Source organism: Culex quinquefasciatus, chromosome 3 (assembly GCF_015732765.1).
Source record: "Culex quinquefasciatus strain JHB chromosome 3, VPISU_Cqui_1.0_pri_paternal, whole genome shotgun sequence".
In the NCBI taxonomy this organism is placed as follows: Eukaryota; Metazoa; Arthropoda; class Insecta; order Diptera; family Culicidae; genus Culex; species Culex quinquefasciatus.
In genome coordinates this window covers 9,818,120-9,843,065 of record NC_051863.1, presented here as the reverse complement: position 1 = coordinate 9,843,065, position 24,946 = coordinate 9,818,120, and the positions used below count along the sequence as shown (strand labels likewise).

Here is a 24,946-nt window from a genome sequence, read left to right as displayed (position 1 = left end):
GATTAATTTTACTCAAATTTAGCATTGTACACCGTTTTCCTCTACCAGACTGCCCTAGTTAGTTCGAACTACTCCCAATTGATTGAGTTGTGCCAATCCCCCCCCCCCAAACACCCTGGCTTCTAGCCCGGTAATGGTTGGACTTTCTAACAAATTGCAAATTAATTAATGCCACCCGGTGAAAAATATCCCTCCCTTCAAACACCCAACCCGACACCCGTACCCTCAGTCGGCAGTACTTCGAACTGTCAGAACAAGGAACGAAGGCGACGAGAGTTCGTTATTTTTAGACCACTTGAGACCACTCGCTCCGGCTCTTCCAATTTAAGTTGATGGTCTCGGGACTCGACTCTTCAAGCGCGAGGAGGAACAGCAGGGGTTGGAAAACGCGCCGCACAGTTTTCCCCCCGTGCGAGAGAGAATGTTTTGATGTTGGCCAGCTTGTTTTGATAAATTCGACCTGCCCCCCTTTCCTCATGGGGTGGGTGCCAGCCCAGCAAGATTGACCGACCAACCAACCTGGTGCTGGTGGTGATGGTTATTTCTTCTTCGCACTACAGCAAGCCGATAAATCAATCCACCTCCCTCCGCGGGGACCGCGGTGGCCACCTGCCGAAAGGTTGCCCCAGGCTAGAAGAAAAAAAGTAGGTGAAAATCGTTCACTTGGAGCTGATTTTAAACCCGATTACCCCGCGTGGTCAGATATTGCGTGCTAAATGTGAGGGAATGAACAATCTCTCAAAGCGGGGAATAGCAGAGTTGGCGAGGATCATCCACTTTGCTGTAACTAACGGGGAGAAGATTATACCGAATGGGGCGAAATAAATACTGACGTCTCATCGAAAGCGATGAAAAATGATCGGTTGAGGGTTTCTAAACTGATAGGATTAGCTCCAATGAATGACTTTATTGGATTCAGTGAGGTTTTTTTTTTTTTAAATTTCATATTGAAGATTTCAAACTTGAGTTCTTCTTCTGGCTATTTTTCATAATTCAATACAATGAATTAACAAAAAATCATACATAATACCAAAAATTATATTTTTTAACATTAATACATGAAATCATACATTAAAAGGCTGCAGGACGGTCATTAAAACAACCATTTGATTAGAAATTTCATATCTGACCTCGACAGATTGCCTGCTATCGCCCTATTAGTTGTATTCACCACGCTTAACTTTTGTTGATTAATTTATTTTTTCTGAAAGGTGCTATCAAAAGCTCAAGTTGACTTGTAAATTTTCTTCCAACCTGCCAGCAGAAATCGGCTGACTTGGCGGTGGTTAAAAAAGCATATTAAAAAAAGTATAATAATAAAATGCATTGGAATTCTAGTTTTGCAATTTTGTTTTACCTACGGAAGTAAGGCTGGGATAGAATATCAGTTGAACTCAAATACTTCAACTTAATGTACTTAGTTTAGATGTTAAGAAAAGTAAAGCATGATTTCAAAATTTCACGGAATTTTATCAGAAAAATCTGAATATTTCACGAGACAACAAGGCCACCCGCACCCTTTTAAAAAGTCTTCTTAAAAATCAAGGGCAAAAAAAATATTAAAATTAAAATATGCTAATATGACCCGAACAGACGGTAATAACTAAATTCATGCCATTTCAATAACAAATACTGTTAAAATAACAGAAAGTATTATGGAATATTCTTGCAAAATCAATTTTTGCATAAGAGTTCAATAACAGTTTATGTTATCATAACAAAATTTGTTATCGGTCTGATATTGATTGAAAGCCAGAACAATTTGAGAATAACATTTTTTGTTATGGAAGAATAACTCAAACTGTTATTGAGCGAGTTGTGGTGCTATAACCACGGCAAATAGTGTCCTGGGCATTCGTGGAAATACAATGTCCCTTCCTTGAGGATCCCGGAGCACCAAAACTTCTTAGCATGGTGCTCCCAACGAATAATAACCTAAAACCAAAACTCGGAGCGTATGGTGGTGTGTCCCCACGCTTCTTCCTCCCTTGTTGATTCAGAATTGTATTGTGGTTTGAACACAAACCCTGTGCTCAAACTCAATCCAATTCAACGAATCATCTCTGCGGTAAACTTTACGCAGTAGGCCTGGCCGGTTTAACGTTTTGTGATGTTTCAATGCATTCTAAAGCAATGGTGCACTACAAATGTAAATAAATGACAAGAAGAGGCTAGGCGTCATCTAACCTAAGGCACTCTCCAGGATCCCTTCGAAAGATTGGCTGCGCTAGGGTTTGATTAGATTAGATTAGATTAGGAAGAATACTTCAAACTGTTATTGGGATGATCGGATTAGTTGTTAAAATAATAAAAAATAATAACAAAGATTTGTTCGAAAAATAACTTAAAATGTTAATAGTTTGTTATTACAATAACAATCCAACAACAAAAAAATCATAACGGCGAATAACAAATCTTGTTATAAATAACAAAAAATGTTATTAGCCTGGTATTTTCCAATAACAAAAAAATGTTATTCCCGCATTATTTCCGTCTGCTCGGGGAGACATATTTGTCATTTATTAGATTGAAACCTGTTTAGAATACATTTTATAATGTAATCTTTTGTATTTTTGCCAAATTGAGCGAAATTGGCACATTTTTCCAGTTTTGAACTTTTGGACCACAGATTTCAACTGTGAAAAAAATAAAACTTTAGAAAAAAAATATTTAAATAATTTTTTTGATGTATCCGGACAGACGGTAATCCCGAGCAGACGGAAATAACTTGGGAATAACATTTTTTGTTATTTGAAAATACTAGGCCAATAACATTTTATGTTATTTATAACTAGATTCGTTATTCGTCGTTATTATTTTTTGTTATTGGATTGTTATTGTGATAACTGATTAATATCATTTTCAGTTATTCTTCGAACAAATCTTTGTTATTATTTTTTGTTATTTTAACAACTAATCCGATCATCCCAATAACAGTTGGAGGTATTGTCCCATAACAAAAAATGTTATTCCAAAGTTGTTTTGGATTTCAACCAATATCAGACGAATAACAAATTTTGTTATAATAACGTAAACTGTTATTAAACCCTTATGCAAAAATTGATTTTTCAAGAAGATTCCATAACATTTTCTGTTATTTTAACAGTATTTGTTATTGAAATGGTATGAATTTTGTTATTACCGTCTGCCCGGGATAACAAAATTCATGCCATTTCAATAACAAATACTGTTAAAATAACAAAAAATGTCATGGAATTTTCTTGAAAAATCCATTTTTGAAAAAGAGTTTAATAACAGTTTATGTTATCATAACAAAATTTGTTATTGGTTTGATATTGGTTGAAAGCAAACACAACCTGGGAATAACATTTTTTGTTATGGAAGAATACCGCAAATTGTTATTGGGATGATCGGATTAGTTGTTAAAACAACAAAAAATAATAACAAAGATTTGTTCGAAGAATAACTCAAAATGTTATCAGCATGTTATTCCAATAACAATTCAATAACAAAAAAATCATAACCACGAATAACAAATCATCACACAAAATGTTATTGGCCTAGTATTTTCAAATATCAAAAAATGTTATTCCAAAGTTATTCCCGTCTGCTCGGAAAGTGTTATAATGTATAAAGATTTAGATGTATAAACCCGAACAGACGGTAATAACTAAATTCATGCCATTTCAATAACAAATAATGTTAAAATAACAGAAAGTGTTATGGAATAATCTTGAAAAATCCATTTTTGCATAAGAGTTCAATAACAGTTTATGTTATCATAACAAAAATTGTTACTGGTCTGATATTGATTGACAGCAAAAACAACTTGAGAATAACATTTTTTGTTATGGAAGAATAACTCCAAACGTTATTGGGATGATCGGATTAGTTGTTAAAATAACAAAAAATAATAACAAAGATTTGTTCGAAAAATAACGTAAAATGTTATTAGTCAGTTATTACAACAACAATCCAATAACAAAAAAATCATAACGGCGAATAACAAATCTTGATATAAATAACAAAAAATGTTATTGGCCTAGTATTTTCAAATAACAAAGAATGTTATTCCCAAGTTATTTCCGTCTGCTCGGGAAGACTTTGGGCTTGATTTTTTTTTGTTGAAAATATGCTCTAAATTTGAAAGTTAATTTTATCATTTTAAAAGAGGGATTACATGCCATACTTTGAAATTTAAAAAAAAATAACAAGCCACAGTTTCTACATTTGCATGAAAAAGGTGTTTTAAAATGCATTTTACACTAGATCAGATGTTTTGCCATTAAATTGGCGGGTGGTGACAAAAACTTTAAATAAAATTTGTACCAGCCTAACATGAAATATGACAAACTAAGATCACAAGGTGTTGATCAAAATGTTTTATATACTCAAACTAACAAAATAATAAAAAAACTGTTCAAAGAAATGCTACATGGAAAATCAAACAGTTTTAAAGTTGTTGTCATCTTTTCAACTATGATTTAAATATTTTGATGGCTTCTAATTTAATCCTTTCATCCTTGTGCCAGTTTTCTATAGATTTATTTTTGAAAAACGAAATTAGTTAGTCATTTTTAATACATTTATTGTATTGTTATCGGTATTTTTTCAAAAGATTTATAATATTTGTTGAAATTTTACAAATTTAGAATTATGTAATGCTTCTTTACAAAAACATAAAAATGGAAATTTAAATAACTTGTGTTGTAGTGTTGTAGTGTTGTAAAATGAGTTGTTCACCACTACAGTTGTTTTACAATCATTACATTCAACAAAATCTTAGATTTGACAAAAACATTTTTTTTCGGAAAATATGTTTTAGGGTAGAGTAGTCATCAATGAGACACGGGGAACAATGATAAAATGGCTCTCACAAGTCGTAGTATCAACCAATCAGGCTCATATTTGGAGGAAAGGTGTGTCTACGGGATACACGTCTGCCATATTAGTGGCTTTGGTTATGGACGCTCCCTTGAAAAGTTATTCATAAATGTTTGATTCTGGGGTGTAAAAGTAAATTATGGACAAAAAATACTTTCTCGCTCGTAGGCTGCCATTTACACCAAAACTAATATTTCTTCAAATTTCTTTCGACGTTCAATAGGGATTGATTTGGGCTACAATGTCCTTTCATTAGATTTGACCAAAATTAAGAATATACCCAGAATCCAGGGCTGTCTCATTGTTCCCCACTCATGTTAGCCAATGGGTAACAATGAGACACTTTGATTTTTCTTCATTAAACATTTCAAAATCCATGTAAATCTTTCAAACATGAATTTAAAGTGATTTTTGGCATATTTATAGAGTTTTAACTTCATTTAACCAGACATACAAAGTTATTTGGTATAAATATATGGATTTTACAAAATTTAAATACTTTTTAGTATAACTTTTGTTAATTAAAGTTTCATGTTGGCAAAATTGCTCTAAAATGTTCAAGGCAAGTCATCTGTAATGTAACAATACAAAAATATGATGTTTTACTAGAAAAGTATTGATTTTCGTAGAGTGTCTCATTGTTCCCCAGCTGTCTCATTGTTCCTGCCAGGTGCGTCTACAATGAGACAGTTGAATAACTCTGGCTATAGATGTCGGTTCGATCTCATATTTTGGTCAATGTTTGAACACACTAAAATAAATAAAATGCAACAAAAAGCTCATTAAAACATGCTGATGAAAACATTAGAAAAATCGTTGAAAGTTGAAAACCAAAAGTGTCTCATTGATGACTACCCTACCCTACTCTGTGCATCGAAATTCCACAAAACATCAAAATATTGTTTTAACTGTTTCAATCATGCTCAAAGTGATTATCAACGACGGGAAATGCATTTTGAATTGTTTTCGGATTTGAGCCACTATTAAAAGGGAGCGACATAAACTTTAAAAGAATATTTGGGTAATTCTCCAGCTACTCACATGAAATCAGAAAAAAGTTTCCCCGAGCCATTTTCGATTTTCGTGAAACTTTGCTCTTAGGGGTAATTTTGGTCCCTGATCACGAATCCGAGATCCATTTTACGATAACTCTTGACGTGGATTTTTACTAAGACACGTGGATAATGAGAAATAACCCGCAGGGTCATTTTTCAGCTAGAGCAATATTTTTGATTTTAAAATTAAGTGTTTTTGTTACTTTATAGGTTTATTTTTTAGATTTCAACAATGTTCTACAAAGTTGTAGAACATAAAAAACAAATATTTTGATATATAAACGTATGGTATTTGCATGTATTGCCATTTCAATAACAAATTTTGTTAAAATAACAAAAAGTGTTATGGATTCTTCTTGAAAATTTCATTTTTGCATAAGAGTTGAAAAACAGTTGATGTTATCATAACAAAATTTGTTATTGGTCTGATATTGATTGAAAGCAAACACAACTTGGAAATAACATTTTTTGTTATGGAAGAAAAACTTCAAATGTTATTGGGATGATCGGATTAGTTGTTAAAATAACAAAAAAATATAACAAAGATTTGTTCGAAGAATAACTTTAAATGTTTTAAGTTTGTTATTATAATAACAGTCCAATAACAAAAAAAAAACATAACGGCGAATAACAAAATTTGTTATAAAAAACATAAAATGTTATTGGCCTAGTATTTTCAAATGTCAAAAAATGTTATTCCAAAGTTATTACCGTCTGCTTGGGTTCTTCACGAGTTATCAAAAATTTACAAAGAAGTTTTTTGAAAAAGTGAAGGTTTTCACCAAAAGCAGCTTTTCGAATTTTCAACCCCTAAAACTCAGTCGTGTGCTTTAAAGTATTTTTTTAAGTTTCGCTAAATTAGCATAAGAATGACCTCAGGACGATTGTTGTGGCTCAAATTTTAGGGGTTTAAAATTTGGAAAACTGGTCAAAATCATCACTTTTTTCAAAAAAACTTTTTTGTAAAATTCTGTTAACTCGTGAAGAATACGTACAAAAATTATAAGGGTCGTACCGCCCCCACCGTCGCGATATATTGATAAATGGACCTCGGATGTGTGATCAGGGACCAAAACTACCCCTAAGAGCAAAATTTTAGGTGTGAGTTGGCGGAGAATGACCCATTTGCAATCACTCTTATATTGCTTCTATTCTAAAATAAATTTGATATTATTAATTTGAATGAACTAAAAATTCGAGTTTGTGTTTAGGATTCTTTTTGCTGGCAAATTAAGGTCACGCAACGGGGCGTAAATTCCCATCGCGAGTTCGGGAGGCAGGGAAAATCTAAGTATTTTGAAAATATTTACTAACAATCTGTCAGTCAGCCGCTCAGCGTGAGCAGCGCTCCAAGAGTCTCTGACCGTTTGGGGCAAAGAGAGAAAGAGAGTGGGGAGAATAATAATAAAAGGAGTGTATAGAACAATCATTGGGGGTAAACAAGTGGCAAGTCGATGTAATTCGAGCAGTCGAGCAGCTGGTGCGGGAGAATTTTCTCACGCGTGAGACCGGTTCTCGCGCGGAGATTTTTCCGCTCACTCTCTGTCAGCTGTGTGAGGAAAAAAAAACAGCGCGAGAGCGAGAGCGAGTCAGCTGAGCGGAAGGATATCACAGTACCAGCAAAGTCGGTGCTTCGTCGGTTCTGGCCATAACCTTTGCCACTGGTTTCAGTTTGATTTCAGTAACGTTCACTTGCGGTTCGTCGTCCAGTGATCGCGTAGTGCTTTTTTCTTCCTTGGGTGTGGGGAGAGAGGAAAAAAACAGAAAATCAGATATAGTTTTCCATCACGGTAGATGGGGACGGTGTGGAGAGGGTGTAATTCGACACTGGAGAATAAGACGAGGAAAATCTTGAAGATTGGAGCCAATATTGGACTCTTTCACTCAGATTACGCGATTAACATGTAAATACTCAAATATAACCGGAATACAGTGCTTCTAAGGAAAATTCGAGCTTTTCCACACTCACACACACACACACAGATACGCTGAAAGCAGGGAATGTGAACATGTAACATTTCCACGCTCCGCTGGAAGCTGTGATTCGCCGCCCCGTGATTGATCTAAATTCTCTCGAAAAGGTAACCCCCCGAAGGGTGGTGGGAGGTTTCGCATTTTCCAAATTCCCACCCACAGCCACAGTGGTGGGGTCAGTGGGGTGAAGAAAAAAGGAAAAGCAGCAAAAATGTAAAGAAAGTGCGCGCCTCTGTTGGGATCATTTCGTGCTGAGGCTGCTGCCAAGAATAAAGTGAGAAAGAGGAAGGGAAAATAGTGGAAAAAACGGTGCAAAGTGGCGCGCAGTGAAAATTTTTCCCCATCTGCCAAGGAAAACACACCGAGAAAAGACAGGCCGACGCCGCCGGTTTTTCGCAAGAGCTGTGCGTGTGATTTTCGAGAGGGCATCAATGTGGGTGTGTGCGAATGTGTGTGCGTTGTTTGCCGCCGATGTTAGTGGGAATTAATGTGAAATTTTAATGGAATTTGGAGGCTCCCTGCCGTGCGGAGTCTGACAGCTTGGAATTGCCGCCGGCGTGATTTTCACTGGAGAGAATAATTGAAAAAACAACGAAAATTTAGAAAAAAGTGAAAGTGAGTTTGCAAACAATGAAAGTTCAGAGCGGTGTGAATTGAAGAAAAAAAAACTGTGAAAAAGGAAGAAATCAAAAAAAAATATTAGAAAATACGTAATATAAAAGCATTTCTACGAATAAACAGTGAATTACATAAGTGAAACAGATTAAAGTTACAGCAAAAGATAAATAAAATCCCGCAAAGTAACTGCTTGGTGGTGGAGAATCATTCAGCAGATCATCACTGAGGAGCAGCAGCTTAGCAGAGCCTGGAAAGTGGAGGAGCGAGCGTCATAAAAAAGGTGAATGGATTGGATAAACGATGCTACTCTGTTTTATACCCCCCAACATCATTGTTCCACGTGTATGCGTTGGTGTTCTGGGTACAAGGGAAAGAAAGAGCTGGTTATGTAACGAGAATTTTGAGTGTGGGAAAGACGTTTTTGGCTGGAGAAAGTTTCTTCAAGAAACATGCCTTTTTATGAAGTCAAGCGGCTGAATAGAATAAAAAAAAGGCAGAGAAAAAGTTTCAAAAGAATTTCATGATAACGCGAAACATTCGAATCATGATCGACATGAAGATATGCAGGTTTGAGCAACAATAGAATACAATTGCTTAAGGTGAACCGGGAAGGCATACACTGAAAAAAGTGTTCGAGAAATCACGAAGTTCAATTCATGAATTCGTGAAAATAATGTTATCCCGTTTTTAGAAACGATCGCGCTTGGCAACAATTTCTTCAATTATTCCCGATTTTGGCAACACCCAAATTAATTTCTTTCACTTTCAACTTTCAAACATAAATTAATTCGTTCTTATCTAAAAAGTTATCACTTTTAATGCAAATAATATTTTTTTATCATAAGGCAGTTGCAAATATTTTTTGAAGTTTATGTCCCTCGGCTCTGACAGTCGAGGGGGGTGCAAAAAGTAAAAAAAAATATATATACAGCAGTTCCATATGAAAGTTAAAGAAAAAAAATAAAAGTGCTTCGATTTGGCTCAAATTTTTTCTGGGGGTTCCTTGGCCAAAATAATTAGACCCGTATTTTTTTGTTTGGCCATTAGGGTGGCCTACGTCGTGTTAGGGTGGTCCGAAAAATGGCCATTTTCGTCGATTTTCACAAAAACCACTTTTTTCAAAAAAACATAACTTCGCTCCATTCCAACCGATTTTAGCTGTCTAGGGCGCAAATGAAAGATGATAAGTTGGACTTCCAAGAAAAAATAATGTGGAGTTTCAAAAATCTAGCCTAACATTTGAAAAAGTTTAATGAAAACATCAAATGCCGTTTTGACGGTGTCTGGACCAAAGAGCCTATATCTGAAAATATTTTTAACGGATTCCTCGGACAATTTTACATAACATATCAAAAATTGGGCGAGGTTCATTAACAGGATTCAGAGATATGATTTTTTGAAAATAAAATCCGGGGTTTTCGACGCGCCGCGCGCGAAAACGGGAGATTGACGAAATCGGCAAAAAATCAACTTTTTTCACTAAAACTGCGATAACTCGAAAATTTCAGCGATGACCTATAAATGTTAGGGTACCAAAAGTTGCGTATTTCAATTACGAAAATTTTGGTACCCTAACATGTATAGGTCATCGCTGAAATTTTCTAGTTATCGCAGTTTTAGTGAAAAAAGTTGATTTTTTGCCGATTTCGTCAATTTCTCGTTTTCGCGCGCGGCGCGTCGAAAAACCCGGATTTTATTTTCAAAAAATCATATCTCTGAATCCTGTTAATGAACCTCGCCCAATTTTTAATATATTATGTAAAATTGTCCGAGGAATCCGTTAAAAATATTTTCTGATATAGGCTCTTTGGTCCAGACACCGTCAAAACGGCATTTGATGTTTTCATAAGACTTTTTCAAATGTTAGGCTAGATTTTTGAAACTCCACATTATTTTTTCTTGAAAGTCCAACTTATCATCTTTCATTTGCGCCCTAGACAGCTAAAATCGGTTGAAATGAAGCGAAGTTATGATTTTTTAAAAAAAGTGGTTTTTGTGAAAATCGACGAAAATGGCCATTTTTCGGACCACCCTAACACGGCGTAGGCCACCCTAATGGCCAAACATAAAAATACAGGTCTAATTATTTTGGCCAAGGAGCCCCCAGAAAAATTTTGAGCCAAATCGAAGCACTTTTATTTTTTTTCTTTAACTTTCATATGGAACTGCTGTATATATATATATATATATATATATATATAAATGTAAATTACGAGCCATCGTTTCAACATTTCAATGAAAAAAGTGTTTTAAAAAGCATTTTACACCTGCCCAGTTGGTTTACAATTACTAGTTTCAAAAAAATTGTAAGTATTGACGAAAATTTTATTTTTTTATTTCATAAAAAATCAAAACATGTTTGAACTAGTCAAAACATGCTAAATATGGTTATAAATGCAAAAAAAATGCATTTCAGATTGTTTACAGTTGATTCGACTTTCATTAAAATTTTGAAGTTTTTTTTTAATAACGGTTTAAGGGGTTACATACATGTAGAAAATCACAAAATTTCATGTTACGGACAATTCACTAAATTTCCTAAAAAGATAATTTTCAATCACTCCTGAATGTTTCACGAAGATATTTCATGACTGAAATTAGTAAGAGACGATTTAAGTTCATAATTTGGCATGCGCAAAGCGAACTGCCAAACTTTGTGAACTTTTTCCTCCAAACACCGAGTTGATTTACGGGTGCCACGATATCTTGAGATAGGATGGACCAAATTGGCTGAAATTTGGGGTGAAGAACCCCTAGACATATTCCGTGTGCATGACGAAGCCCAATTTTTAAATTTTGCTTTTTTAAAAAATACAAAAATAAAAATAAAACTGACGTTTTTTTATATGAAAACATAAACATATTTTTATCTTTATTTTAAATAAAGTTTTTGAAAATCGGCCTTCATCATGCACACAGGGCTGGTTAAACGAGTCTTCACCAACATTTTGAGCTGATTTGGTCAAAGCAGTGTTGAGATATCGTGGCACCCGTTTTTTGACACTGCTAACCAATGTATTCATATTTCTTTTGACAATAGATGAAAATGTTCAAAGTTCAAAGGCCCAGCAAAAAGATTAAAAAAAAGTTTAAATGTGTGCTAACACAAGTAGACGGAAATAACTTGGGAATAGCATTTTTTGATATTTTAAAATACTAGGTCAATAACATTTTATGTTATTTATAACAAGATTTGTTATTCGTCGTTATGATTTTTTTTATTGGATTGTTATTGTTATTATTTTTTGTTATTTTAACAATTAATCCGATCATCCCAATAACAGTTGGCGGTATTCTTCCATAACAAAAAATGTTATTCCAAAGTTTTTTTTGGCTTTCAACCAATATCAGATCAATAACAAAATTTATGCATAAATGGATTTCTCAAGAAGATTCCATAACATTTTCTGTTATTTTAACAATATTTGTTATTGAAATGCCATGTGTTTTGTTATTACCGTCTGCCCGGGAACACCAACCTCGGACATTTTTTACGTTTTACATGTATGTAACCCCTTAAATCAATTTATTTTTTTTTAACTTGATGCATGAATATTCCCTTAGAATAACCATGGTTTATCGATAGCTTTCACACATATATAGATTGTTTTTTTTCAAAAAATAGACTTTTTTAAGATTTCCCGATTTTGGTAACATCTCTGTTTTGGCAATATAAAAACACGTCGTTTTGCCAAAAACGGGATAGCACTGTATTTAGATTCACGGTTTCGGGAATATTTTCATGTTTTCATGAATTTTGTTCACGATTTTATGAATCAAATTCACAATTTCATGAACTTTTATCTTGAATTTGCGGAATATTTTTTTGATACTAATCATGGGTTTTATTCATAAATTCATTAACTTTGTTCACGACTGCATGCACTTATTACAGGAAATTAAGAACTTTACTTTACCGATATTCACGTTTTCATGTTACGAAAATCGCGGTTTGTGGAATACTTTATTTCCGTGTAGCACGACTCGAATTTTTAAAAATAAGGGGAATAGTAGAAGTTAATGGTACCTCCCTCAAAAGTAAACAAAACTGAATTTAACTTTTAACTGTTTAAAATAATCAATCTTTCCATGACTTTTAGTTTTTGCAGTAATTTTCTCTAAAAAGGAATCCGGGGTTTAAAATTGTAGCTCCCAGGAGTATTTTTTCATAAAAAATCACATAGACGATGATATTTGCAAGGGTGGAAATAGCAATAAATAAAGCAAAAGAAAAGCTTTATTGAGAGATAAGCCATCATTTGAATGTATTGATTTTATATGATTTCAAAAACGTGCCGTTAATTTACAGCTTTTTATAAATAAGTGTGGTATTGGTAATTTAGCATGAGCATGAGCATGAGCATGAGAGATCACCCATGGTTGCCCCTCCGTTGCTGAACAGAACCGTAATATCCTTTCAGCACTACTGATTATATGCTTCGACGATCTAGTGGTGTTTCCCTTATCAACAGCATGTATGAATGCGCTGAAAAGATAAAACACCATGATTGCTAAAGCTAGATCAGTTGCGAATAGGTAACAGTCATTGGCCACCAACGGCGCCCGCCATGTCAGTTTGTAGACCTCGATTTTAAGGGACGGGAATGTTAGTTAGCGCAGGTTGCTACTAGGGCAGCTGATTTACTCTGTGCTTACACCCCACAAGCGCCAGGAACCTGAAAATTTGTTAGTAGGATAGGGTGTTTGGTCAGGATTCACCATAGAAGATGATGATGCGACCCAAAATCATAGTGTTTGTTGAAAGGTATTATGTTTTAATCTCAAGGCAAGCAATCGGATGCTGCGGATGAGTCATTTCCCGTTTATCGGCTGTTAACTTTTAATTGAAATGGATTTATCTTAGACAGCCGGCTGTGGAAAGATAGAACCAAAATTATTTGTAATTAAATGATGAAGAATTTAACAGTCTGACTTTTTAATTGAGATGTTTTTACGAGTTTTACATGATTCATGTTTAGTGGGGTACTGATTAACGAAGCGAACGACGAGTTACGATGTTTATCGAGCTGAAATGGTATGATAAGGTTTTGTTGTTATTGCACACCGACGACGAACGCGAAAAACCCTGCGACCCGACCGAAAGGCATCGCAAATAAGACTGGCTCAATTGTCATCGATGACAACCAGAACCAGCCGCACTTTTACACACATACACGCACGCGAAAAAACAAAAAACACACCGACGACGAACGCGAAAAAACACGACCCGACGGAAAGGCATCGCAAATCAAACTGAGGAAATGGAGAGAAAGAAAATAACATAAAAAATAAAACCTAATCACATAAAACCTACTCACATAAAACCAATCACCCCATGCACACAAATAGCAACACAAAAGAGACGAAAATTATCACGAAAAAACAGAACTGCGCGTCCCAAGAAGCACTGCACTTTTGATGGCATTATTCAATTATTATGCCCAATCACCTCATGCACACAAAGAGCGACACAAAAGAGACGAAAATTATCACGAAAAAACAGGACTGCGCGTCCACCGAAGCACCGCACTTCTGATGGCATTATTCAATTATTATGCCCAATCACCCCATGCACACAAAGGGCGACACAAAAGAGACAAAAATTATCACGAAAAAACAGGACTGCGCGTCCACCGAAGCACCGCACTTCTGATGGCATTATTCAATTATTATGCCCAATCACCCCATGCACACAAAGGGCGACACAAAAGAGACAAAAATTATCACGAAAAAACAGGACTGCGCGTCCACCGAAGCACCGCACTTCTCATAAGTGTGGTATTGGTAATTTAGGTTATTTAATTACTTTTTGATTTCGGGTTTCTTTAACAAAACGTATTTCATATAAATTTTTAATTCGGTAAAAATTTAGTTGGCATGTTTTTGTTCTGGAATCCTTTCTTTAACAATGCAATATTTTGCAAATTATTACTTTTCGATACCAGTGTTGATTTTCAGCAGCCAAATGATCACTAGAGTCACCCTACTGGGCAAAAAGGAAAGAAAAATGGAAATCGTATGGCTCGATTCTTTAGGTAAAAATAAGTAACTGTTCCAATTTTGAGCCAAATCAGTTAAGGGTCGCTTTTTATCGTTGAAGTTTGTATGGAAAAATTCGGGGAAAACAAAAACTTAGAAATTCCGCCAAAAAGTGGCGTTAAATATGTCGAATCATTGTCAAGTGTAAGATTCTTATTAAAAATTTTATGACCAACAAGTTCGTCCAAGGCCGATTTAAAGAAGACATTTTTTGTATGAAAAGATTTTTTTTTTCACCAACTTCAACGATGAAAAGCTACCCATAACCCTTAACTGATTTGGCTAAAAAATTTCACAGTTACTTATTTTTTCCTAAAGAATCGAATCAGGAGGTGTCCCTGATGTCGATTTATGTTATTATGACCCTAGTGTCCAGTGGTTGGGCTTTGGGGCAAGCTGAATATTGTTCCTTGGGTTATTTTAAAGCACTTGGCCAAATATTGAAAATCGAAGGTGAAGTATTCCCAAAAGTGAGATTCGCATTTGAAATTTAATGCTTTAAAACTTCGTCGGACATACCAAAGCTGTAAAACTCTATCAATGGATCTCAAGCAATTGCGCTCAAAATTGGTACAGATGCTTCAAATAGCTCAACAAACCAATTTCCACTTGTATGGCAGAGGGTATTTTTTTCAATTGATCACTGTAATGAACTTTTCAGCACTGCAATTTTTGAGATGATATGAAGGTCATTCCGTCACAACAGAATGATACGAAAATTTGTTTTTTTTTTTCTTAAATTATGTATTGCAAGATATAATATGGCGATTTTGGAGAAGAAAAAACCAAAAGGTACTGCACTGCATTCTGAAATGACTGTGCGAGCAAACTGCTCTTTTCAAACATTTCACACCATTGTGCCTCAGACTTAGTGAAGACTCTTTAGTCTACCGACCAAACATTCTGCAGATGATTTCACAAGGCCATTCCGGCTAGGTACCTGGCGGTGTTGTGGGCTCATTGTCTACCCTCGTCTCTACTAAAATCAACACCACACAGCCTTTTGCTGTTATTTAGCCATAATGTTCCCGTTCTGAGCGAGAGAAGGTTCCGCCTTTTTGACGCACACTCACATTCTTTCGGAGGGTGGTTGCCATCGTCGTCGTCGTCGTTGACAGGCCGAGAGTCTTGCCACGTGCAAAAACGCGTCCCCCTTTTGTTTCTGCAACAAGCCTTGCAGCGGCGCTCCATCATCATGGTTCTTGCGTTCTCGAAATACCACTAGCCACAGACAAGTGGACGATATTTTGTTGAAGCCATTTTACTAGAATTCAATTTTGTCGAATGGAGCGTGTTCAGGGAGATCGAATCTATCATACCTTGACGAAAGTGAAGCGTTTACTACAATCAACTTTAAAAATGTCAATCTGATTGAGCTGATTGTCTGTGGAAGCAACAATGAACAGGAGATGAATTCCATGGCACCCTGTGGTCGGATGCCACGTTCGTTATGTGCCGCCAGCCCTGAGTTCCGTACTTTCGTGAGCTTTTCCAAGGTTTTTTTTCAGCTTGGCCCTCCTGCCTCTAAACCAGCAGCGCTCCCAGTTTCACGGATTTAATCTAGCGTCGAGCTATTTTTATGTTTTCATTTCATTCCACGTTCTATTATGAATTTATTAAGACGTACTTGGTGCTGGATTTATGGGAATCAATTTGGCTAAAGAAAGAAGCCAGGCGCGCTTCGTAGTAAGCAAAAATTCACGGATCATGCAGCAGAGTTCGGGTGGTTTTTCTTGAAACAGGTGACTTGGCAACCAAAGCCCAGGTCTGGTCGGAATACGACGCTGGAAACTTCCTGTTTGCCACAGAGAGCCCACTGGAATGATGATGGAATAAATTTGAATCAAATCAATTTCATATCTACCTACAGATCTTGCTTCTACTGCATACTTTGAAGCCAATCGCGACTCGAATAGAAAAGGGATTTGTTTACATTTGCTCCATTCTGTTGATTTCACAATTTGGAATATTCTGAACGGGAAAATGAATTTTTAATTTGCTGTTTTCGGAACTAGCTTTCAATTTTTGGGCTTCCTCGGGGCTGCCAGTCTTGAAAGTACATGGAAACAATCTCCGCGGCGGATGAATAATTGAAGGCAGGGTTTCAGACGTTACTGAATAGGTTAGGATTTGCTTAGATCGATCGATAAACCTTTAAGAGCCTTTTTATGAGATCTCAAGCTTTTCAGAATATTTAATTTTGGTTAGTTCAGTTTTATATTTTTGAATTCAATTAGCGTTACGAAAATAAAAACCGATCTGGTTTTTTTAGATTCACATTTTTCAACATTTAGATTTTAATTTTGTATGGAGACTTGCATGGACGAATAAACGATACAAAATGGTTCCACGTTCTTAATGCTCTAAGATAGCATTTTTATTATTGGTGCGTTCATATCAATCTCCAGTTAGTATTTAAAAAGGTTGTTAACGATAAAATTATCAGGGTTCGATAACGATAACGATAATCTATCGTTATCGTTATTCTGATAATTCTCTCGGCGATAATTTATCGACGATATCGAATGATAATTCAATATATTTCTAAAATTGACTTAAACCAACCAAATTATAGTGAATTTTCAAGCTTCTTTTTAGTAAATATTTTTTTGATAATATGGTAAATTTTAAAGTATGAATACATAAAAAAACTCAAAATACCGTTTTTTTAAAGTGCTCAAGTTTTTATAATTTGCAATATGGGTATGAAACGATTCCAAATTTTGCATGTATTTTTACTGTTCTAGACTTTTTTTAAATGAAATACTAAAATTTTCACAAAATACCGAATTTTCTTGAAAATACTCAAATTTTTATAAGTCGCAATATGGGTATCAAACGATTCGAAATTTTGCATGTATTGTAACTGTTTTAGAGTTTTTTTAGGTAAAATTTCGTTTCGTTTGACAACCATATTGCGAATCAAACATATTTGAGTACTTAAAAAAATATGGTATTTTGTGAAAATTTGAGAATTGCATTAAAAAAACTCTGAAACAGTGAAAATGCATGCAAAATTTCCAATTGTTAGATACCCATATGCGAATCATGAAAATTTCAGTATTTTCCTGAAAATACGGTAATTTGTGAAAATTTGAGTATTTCATTCAAAAAACTCTAAAACAGTGATAATGCATGCAAAATTTCGCTTCGTTTGATACCTAGATTACAAATCATCAACATTGAAAATTTAAAAAAAATACGGTATTTTGTAAAAAAATGAGTATTTCATTCAAAAAACTCTAAAACAGTGAAAATACCTGCATAGTTTCGAATCGTTTGATACCTATATTGCAAATTATAAAAATTGGGGTACTTTCTGAAAAATACTGTATTTTGTGATTTTTTTAGTACTTATGCTTTAAAAATTACAATATTATGAGAAAAATATTTTCTAAGAAAAAGCTTGAATCTTCAACATGATTTGGTTGGTTTTAGTCAATTTTAAAAATATATTTAACATAAGTTATCGTCCGTTATCGTCTATAAAATTATCGGCGATAGAAACAACGGAACAACGATAACGATAGATTATCGTAATCGTCCCGACGATAATATTATCGTTATCGTTAGACGATAATATTATCGACGATAATTCTATCGATTAACAAGCTTGGTATTTACTTGGATTTCAACGTTTCCACCAAGGTTTATAATCGATAAAATTATCTTCGATAATGTTATCGTCTAACGATAACGATAATGGTTATCGTTATCGTCGGTACGATACCGATGATCTCTTGTTATCGTCATTTCGATAATTCTATCCGCTATAATCTTAATTCATCTTTATTATGTTATATTTTTAATGCTTTCACTTAGAATACAATTTTGAAAATGAAGTAAGTTTCAAAGTATGAATACTTAAAATTGTTCACAAAATACCATATTTATTCGAAAATACTTAATTTTTTTAAATTTGCAATATGGATATCAAACGAAGCAAAATTTTGTATAATTTTTCACTTTATCATTTTTGTTTGAAAATATACAAAATTTTCATGAAATATGTACCGTATTTTTCGAATATACTCAAATTTTTAAAATTTTCAATATGGTTATCAAATGAAGCGATATTTTGTATGCGTTTTCACTGTACTATATTTTTTCTGGATTTTTTTTTAAATATTTTAGTATTATCGAAATAATGGTATTCTGTGAAAATTTAAGTATTTTACAAAAAAACCACAAAAAAGTAAAAAAAAAACACAAAAAAGTAAAAAAGCATACAAAATTTCGCTTCGTTTCATATCGATAGTAAGAATTATGAAAATTTGAGTACATTCAAAAAAATATGGTATTTTGTAAAAAAATTAGTATTTTCCTAATAAGTCTCAAGTAATTTGAAAAATCATGACATATTTTGCTTCGTTTGATATTCATATTGCAAATTTTTAACCTTTTAAAATGAAAACAATGTTCGCAATTTTTTTTCCACATTTTTGCGATTTTTTTTGCATGTAAGTTCTTAAGGGTAAACGAAGCTGTCAATCTTGATAGTAAGCTCGAGTGGATTTACAATCGTCGAAGAGGGAAACTTCTTCATCGAGGAAGATGAATAATTGATGTGTAGCAAAGTTGCGGAACAATCCATAGATTGAAAACGACACGGAAAATCAATAAGCCCGGAAGTAAATTTATGTGAACGGTGATCATTACAATTTGATGCTTCGAAAAATTTCGGAGGATAAAGTAATAACGACAGTCAAGTTAACAGAGCTCTACTTTATGATCCAGATCTAAACCTCAAGAGTACTTCCCAGTTGATTCAGCATTTTTCCCCTCATCAGTCTGAAATACAATTCCGTGATTACTTCGACGTCCCAACAAATCCAATCACTCGAAACAAATCTCAGAGTCACTCTCTAATTGATTCCATAACAGTCGTCCCCTTTTTCGTCTCTGCTGTTGAGCTTAGAACCACTCCTCGGGCAAAATCGATTTCTCAAGGTGAGTTGTTGTTCTTTTACTTTCTTCGCCCACCTGCCCCTTTCCACAGCAGACAGAGGAGAGAAAAAGAAAATCAATGATCCAACAAACGCAATTAACGCACACCCCCATTTCGAGGAAAAGATGAAAAAAAAAACTCACATCTCGAGGCAACGAAACGAAAAAAAAAACCACCCCGTCGAAAGTGAGAGGGGAAAAACTGCTGATGCTGAAGATTTTCCCACGCCCCATTACTGTGCAAGAAGACGGCAGATCAGGTGATTAGACACAGTTCGTGTGTCGGCGTGGTTCAGAGTTTTTCCGAGTTTTTCTTTTTCTTAGTTTCAAGCAGCCTCTGCGCCTCTTGCGAGCGCGCTATTTGCACACAATTTTCCTAATAAATCACTTTTGCTCGACTCGGCCAGTCGGAGCGTTTGCTCGGTTCTACTGGGAGTCAAATTGGCTCACGCAGGGGGGATTGCTCTCGCAGAACAGGTGGGACGAGAATTCGGTGACACTAGCAGGCTGGTTTTGATTTCGAGTGGTGGTAATTTGAGATTGTGACAATTACGTTGAGATTATAAATCAAATGTTTGTGAATTTATTGCTTGCTTCATGCCAAGAACACAGCAGAAGAAACTCTATTGTTTTTCGAATCTAGTAATAAATTTCACAGATATATGACAGATTATAAATATCTAATCCGACACAAGATTCAATCTCTTCATAAATTAATTGCTCATATGGTAATTGTTTTAAAAATAATCAAACTTCACAAAATGCCTTATACTAGAGTGTAACAAAAATGACTTTTTAGCTGGCATTCAGGGGTTTGCTGCGGTGGGCATACTGAGCCCAAATCCCAAATATCAGCTTGATTGAACGTAACAGGAGCTGGCGCTTTGCATTTTAATGTTAAACGGGATTTAACCCGTAAAAAAATATGTTTTTCAAAAATCTCCATTTTTGTGACACTTTGGCCACCGAAGCGTTTATTTTCAACATCATTGGCGTGCAGGCCAGGTCCTTGCGCATCTTTTGACATATATAACATTGAAGTTTGGAGAACCCTAGAGCTTGGTACAGACGCTCAAAGATTGACATTTTTTTTTCGAAAAATCGGTCCCAGTTCCTGTTACGTCCAATCAAGCTCATATTTGACAAACCCCTGAATGCCCGCCAAAAAGTCATTTTTGTTACATCCTAGCCTTATACACTTTCACAGTTATGCTACTGTCACAAATTAGCAAAATTTCATCAATGAATTTATATCCAACGGAGGAACAACAGCCGACCAGGAAAACACCACCAACGACAAATGCAGCAAGCCTGAGTGGGTTGCAATAAGACTAGTTTTTTTTTTTTCAAATTTAGTTTATCAAATTCACTATTGGAAATCCTAGTTTTTTTTTTCTCTAATTTAAGATATGAGAAGTTCTCTCAGATTTCGGTCATTCGATTTTTTTTTGTATTTTTTAATCCGACTGAAATTTTTTGGTACCTTCGGTATGCCCAAAGAAGCCATTTTGCATCATTAGTTTGTCCATATTTTTTCCATGCAAATTTGGCAGCTGGCCATACAAAAATGATGTATGAAAATTCAAAAATTTGTATCTTTTGAAGGAATTTTTTGATCGATTTGCTGTCTTCGGCAAAGTTGTAGGTATGAATATGGACTACACCTACACTGAAAAAAATGATGCACGGTAAAAAAAATTGATGATTTTTTATTTAACTTTTTGTCCCTAAAACTTGATTTGCAAAAAAACACTATCTTTATTTTTTTTTTTATTTTTTTTATATGTTTTAGAGGACACCAAATGCCAACTTTTCAGAAATTTTCTGGTTGTGCAAAAAATCTTTGAGCGAGTTATGAATTTTTGAATCAATTCTGATTTTTTCAAAAAATTGAAAAATTGGTCGCAAAAATTTTTTAACTTCATTTTTCGATGTAAAATTAAATTTGCAATCAAAAAGTACAACAGTGAAATTTTGATAAAGTGCACCGTTTTCAAGTTAAATCCATGTTTAGGTGACTATTTTGAAAATAGTCGCAGTTTTTCATTTTTTTTAAATTAGTGCACATGTTTGCTCACTTTTGAAAAAATATTTTGAAAAGCTGAGAAAATTCTCTATATTTTGCACTTTTGAACTATGTTGATACGACCCTTAGTTGCTGAGAAATTGCCAAGCAATGGTATAAAAACAGGAAAATTGATGTTTTCTAAGCCCCACCCAAACAACACACCATTTTCTAATGTCGATATCTCAGCAACTAATGGTCCGATTTTCAATGTTTAAATATGAAAAATTCGTAAAATTTTCCGATCTTTTCGAAAGAAATATTTTCAAAATTTATAAACCAAGACTAACATTTCAAAAGGTCCAAACATTCAATATTACGCCCTTTTAAAATGCAAGTCTTGGTTAAAAAAATTTGAAAGTATTTTTTTTAAAAGATCGGAAAATTTCACGACTGTTTCATATATTAACATTGAAAATCGGACCATTAGTTGCTGAGATATCGACATTAGAAAATGGTGTGTTGTTTGGGTGGGGCTTAGAAAACATCAATTTTCCTATTTTTATACCTTTGCTTGGCAATATCTCAGCAACTAAGGGTCGTATCAACAAAGTTCAAAAGTGAAAAATATAGAGAATTTTCTCAGCTTTTCAAAAATATTTTTTTCAAAAGTGGGCAAAAATGTGCACTAATTTTAAAAAATTAAAAACTGCGACTGTTTTCAAAAAAGTCACCTAAAAATGGATTTAACTTGAAAACGGTGCACCTTATCAAAATTTCACTGTTGTACTTTTTGATTGCAAATTTGATTTTACATCAAAAAATGAAGTTAAAAAATTTTTGCGATAAATTTTTCGATTTTTTGAAAAAATCAGTATTGATTCAAAAATTTATAACTCGCTCAAAGATTTTTTGCACAACCTGGAAATTTCTGAAAAGTTGGCATTTGATGTCCTCTAAAACATATAAAAAATAAAAAAAAATAAAAATAGTGTTTTTTTTTGAAAAACAAGTTTTAGTGACAAAAAGTTGAATAAAAAATCACCAATTTTTTTTTACCGTGCATCATTTTTTTTCAGTTTATTCCATATCCATGCCTACAACTTTACCGAAGACAACAAATCGATCAAAAAAATCCTTCAAAAGATACTGATTTTTGAATTTTCATGCATCATTTTTGTATGGCCATCTGCCAAATTTGTATGGAAAATTATATGGACAAACTAATGATGCAAAATGGCTTCTTTGGGCATACCGAAGGCACCAAAAAAGTTTCAGTCGGATTAAAAAATACAAAAATTAAAATTTAAGAAAAAAGACCGATTTCGTAGAGAATTGCTCATATGAAATTCACCCTTATTTCAATATAAAAGCATAAATAAACTGAATTTTATGTTTAAAAAAAATGATTACATTTTTTTTAAGGTTAGATCGTAAAAGATAATACGTCCCAGAATTCAAAATTTGGTTCAGCACCGAAAATACGTGTTTTTCTTGAATTTTGAAAATGCTATGTTTCTCGAAAAAATACTCAAAATTATTTTTTTTACTATATGAGTATCAAATGATCGGGATTTTTTCAAACATTTTGAAAGTTTTTACACACCTTTTGAAAATACTCAAAATTTTCAAAAAAAAAAAACCGTTTTTTCGGAAAGATACTAAAAATTTCAAATTTTTACAATATGGGAAGCAAATGATCTTTGATTTTCCATACATTTCTATAGTAATAATATTTTATGAAATACTTTTTTTTAACAAACTACATATTTTTGAAAAAAATACTCAAAATTTCAGTTTTCTACAATATGGGTAGCAAATGATCAGTAATTTTGTCATACGTTTCGATTATGATAATATTATTAGAAATACTGAATATTTTCACAAAACTGCGCGTTTTAAAAAATCTCAAAATTTTGTTTTATTTTTAAAATGGATTTAACATAATTGAGCATTTTTCATACACATCGAAAGATTTTTTCACAAAGCTACGTTTTTTGAAAAACAACCACACATTTTTGGTTTTTTTTAATGGGCATTTTTTTTTGTAAAATACTGAAAATTTCAGTATTGTGCCATTCTTACCTCTGTAGGGAAAAAATGAAAACAATACAAAAATTGAAATAACAACCCATAGTTTTTTTTAAATAAAATTTGTACCAGCCTAATCACTCGTGAAAATATCAATAATACATGCCTTTATCTATTAATTTTTTGAATTCTGATGGGTAATTTTTCTAAACTTTGGACATGTCTCTAGCTAATATCTTTAACACTTAATTTAAAAAAAAGTATACAGTTATTTTTGTTTTGTCCTCAACTATGTTTTGGCACACGTTATTTCTACTTTAAATCTATTAGTATAGTTTATAAAAAAAGTGAAAAAAAACACTTAAATAACAATCTGAAAAGCACATACTTTAAACTTATTTTATATGTACATATAAAAAGAAGGTAAACAAGATAAACGGTAATAAAAAAATTAAAAATAAATAAAGAACAACATTAAGCAAAACATGTTAGGCTTTTGTTGAGCAAAAGTTGCTCAAAATAACCTCCTGAATACAGGAAAAACAATTACCAAAAAAAAAGGTTGTAAAACGTGTTGCAGATGGTATTTAGGACGTTAACGCGCTCTTGGTCAAATATATAAGTACAATAACTCTTGTTTTTTGTTAGTTTTATTCAGGCCGGAATTTTGAAATAATTTAGATTTGTCAAACTTATCAATCATAATTCACCGAATCAACAGCATCACCTGCATGTTCAGAATAAAAAGTGTTGCGTTTCAACTAAATTGGTTCATTTGTGTTTGTTTTGCATTTTTTATGCAAGTTAGGAATAAAGATTAGGATTCGGCTTCAAATATGATTTTTCTGATTAATTATTCGAATATATTTTTTTTGACTAAAAACCTTTTTGTTCGGCACGACGCCGAATGTTTTGCCCGGATTTGCGCAACTACCGATCAGTGTGCGTGAGTCCAGCCCTGCTTCGCTGTCAGTCACGGCGCTGCCAACGTGACAGCGCGAAACGACGCAACAAACGAAAACGGCGCAAAGCAGCAGCGTGCGCAAACGGAGAAAAGAAGAGAGACAGAGCGAAAATTCACTCCATTTCGAGACGCAAACGAGTTGTAGATAGAAATCAGAAATTTTGAAAGTTTTCTAAAATAAAAGGTGTAAAAGCAAGCCCCAGTGTTTTTACCACTCCAGAACCGAAACACAGTCAACCCGCAGAATCCAGTTGAGGGATTTGGCCCTAACATTTAAGTTCGCGACGCGTTCGAGTAATGACGTGCTTGTAAACAGTAATCAGAAATATAAAAGTTTTGTTAGGAAAGTGAGTTCCAAAAGTGTTTTTGATCACCCGGAGATAATCCTAATAAAGTCCACCCGAAGATCTAGTTGGGAGATTTAGCCCCAACACCATTTATATTAGATGGAATGTTATCTTGCTAATT

At 33.9% G+C, this 24,946-nt stretch overlaps 2 protein-coding genes across 7 annotated transcripts in view; one reads left to right on the top strand and one right to left on the bottom strand.

The window, feature by feature from the left end:
• The window catches only part of LOC6048873 (pseudouridine-metabolizing bifunctional protein C1861.05), a 402,385-nt gene that overhangs the window by 71,458 nt on the left and 305,981 nt on the right, over nucleotides 1-24,946 (bottom strand). The window lies entirely within an intron of this gene.
• Nucleotides 7,562-24,946, top strand: part of LOC119768882 — a 272,264-nt gene continuing 254,879 nt past the window's right edge. For all 5 annotated transcript variants that reach the window (XM_038260535.1, XM_038260534.1, XM_038260533.1 and 2 more), the window contains exon 1: nucleotides 7,562-8,772. The gene's annotated coding sequence lies outside the window, so the exon portion shown is untranslated. The remainder of the gene's footprint in view (nucleotides 8,773-24,946) is intronic.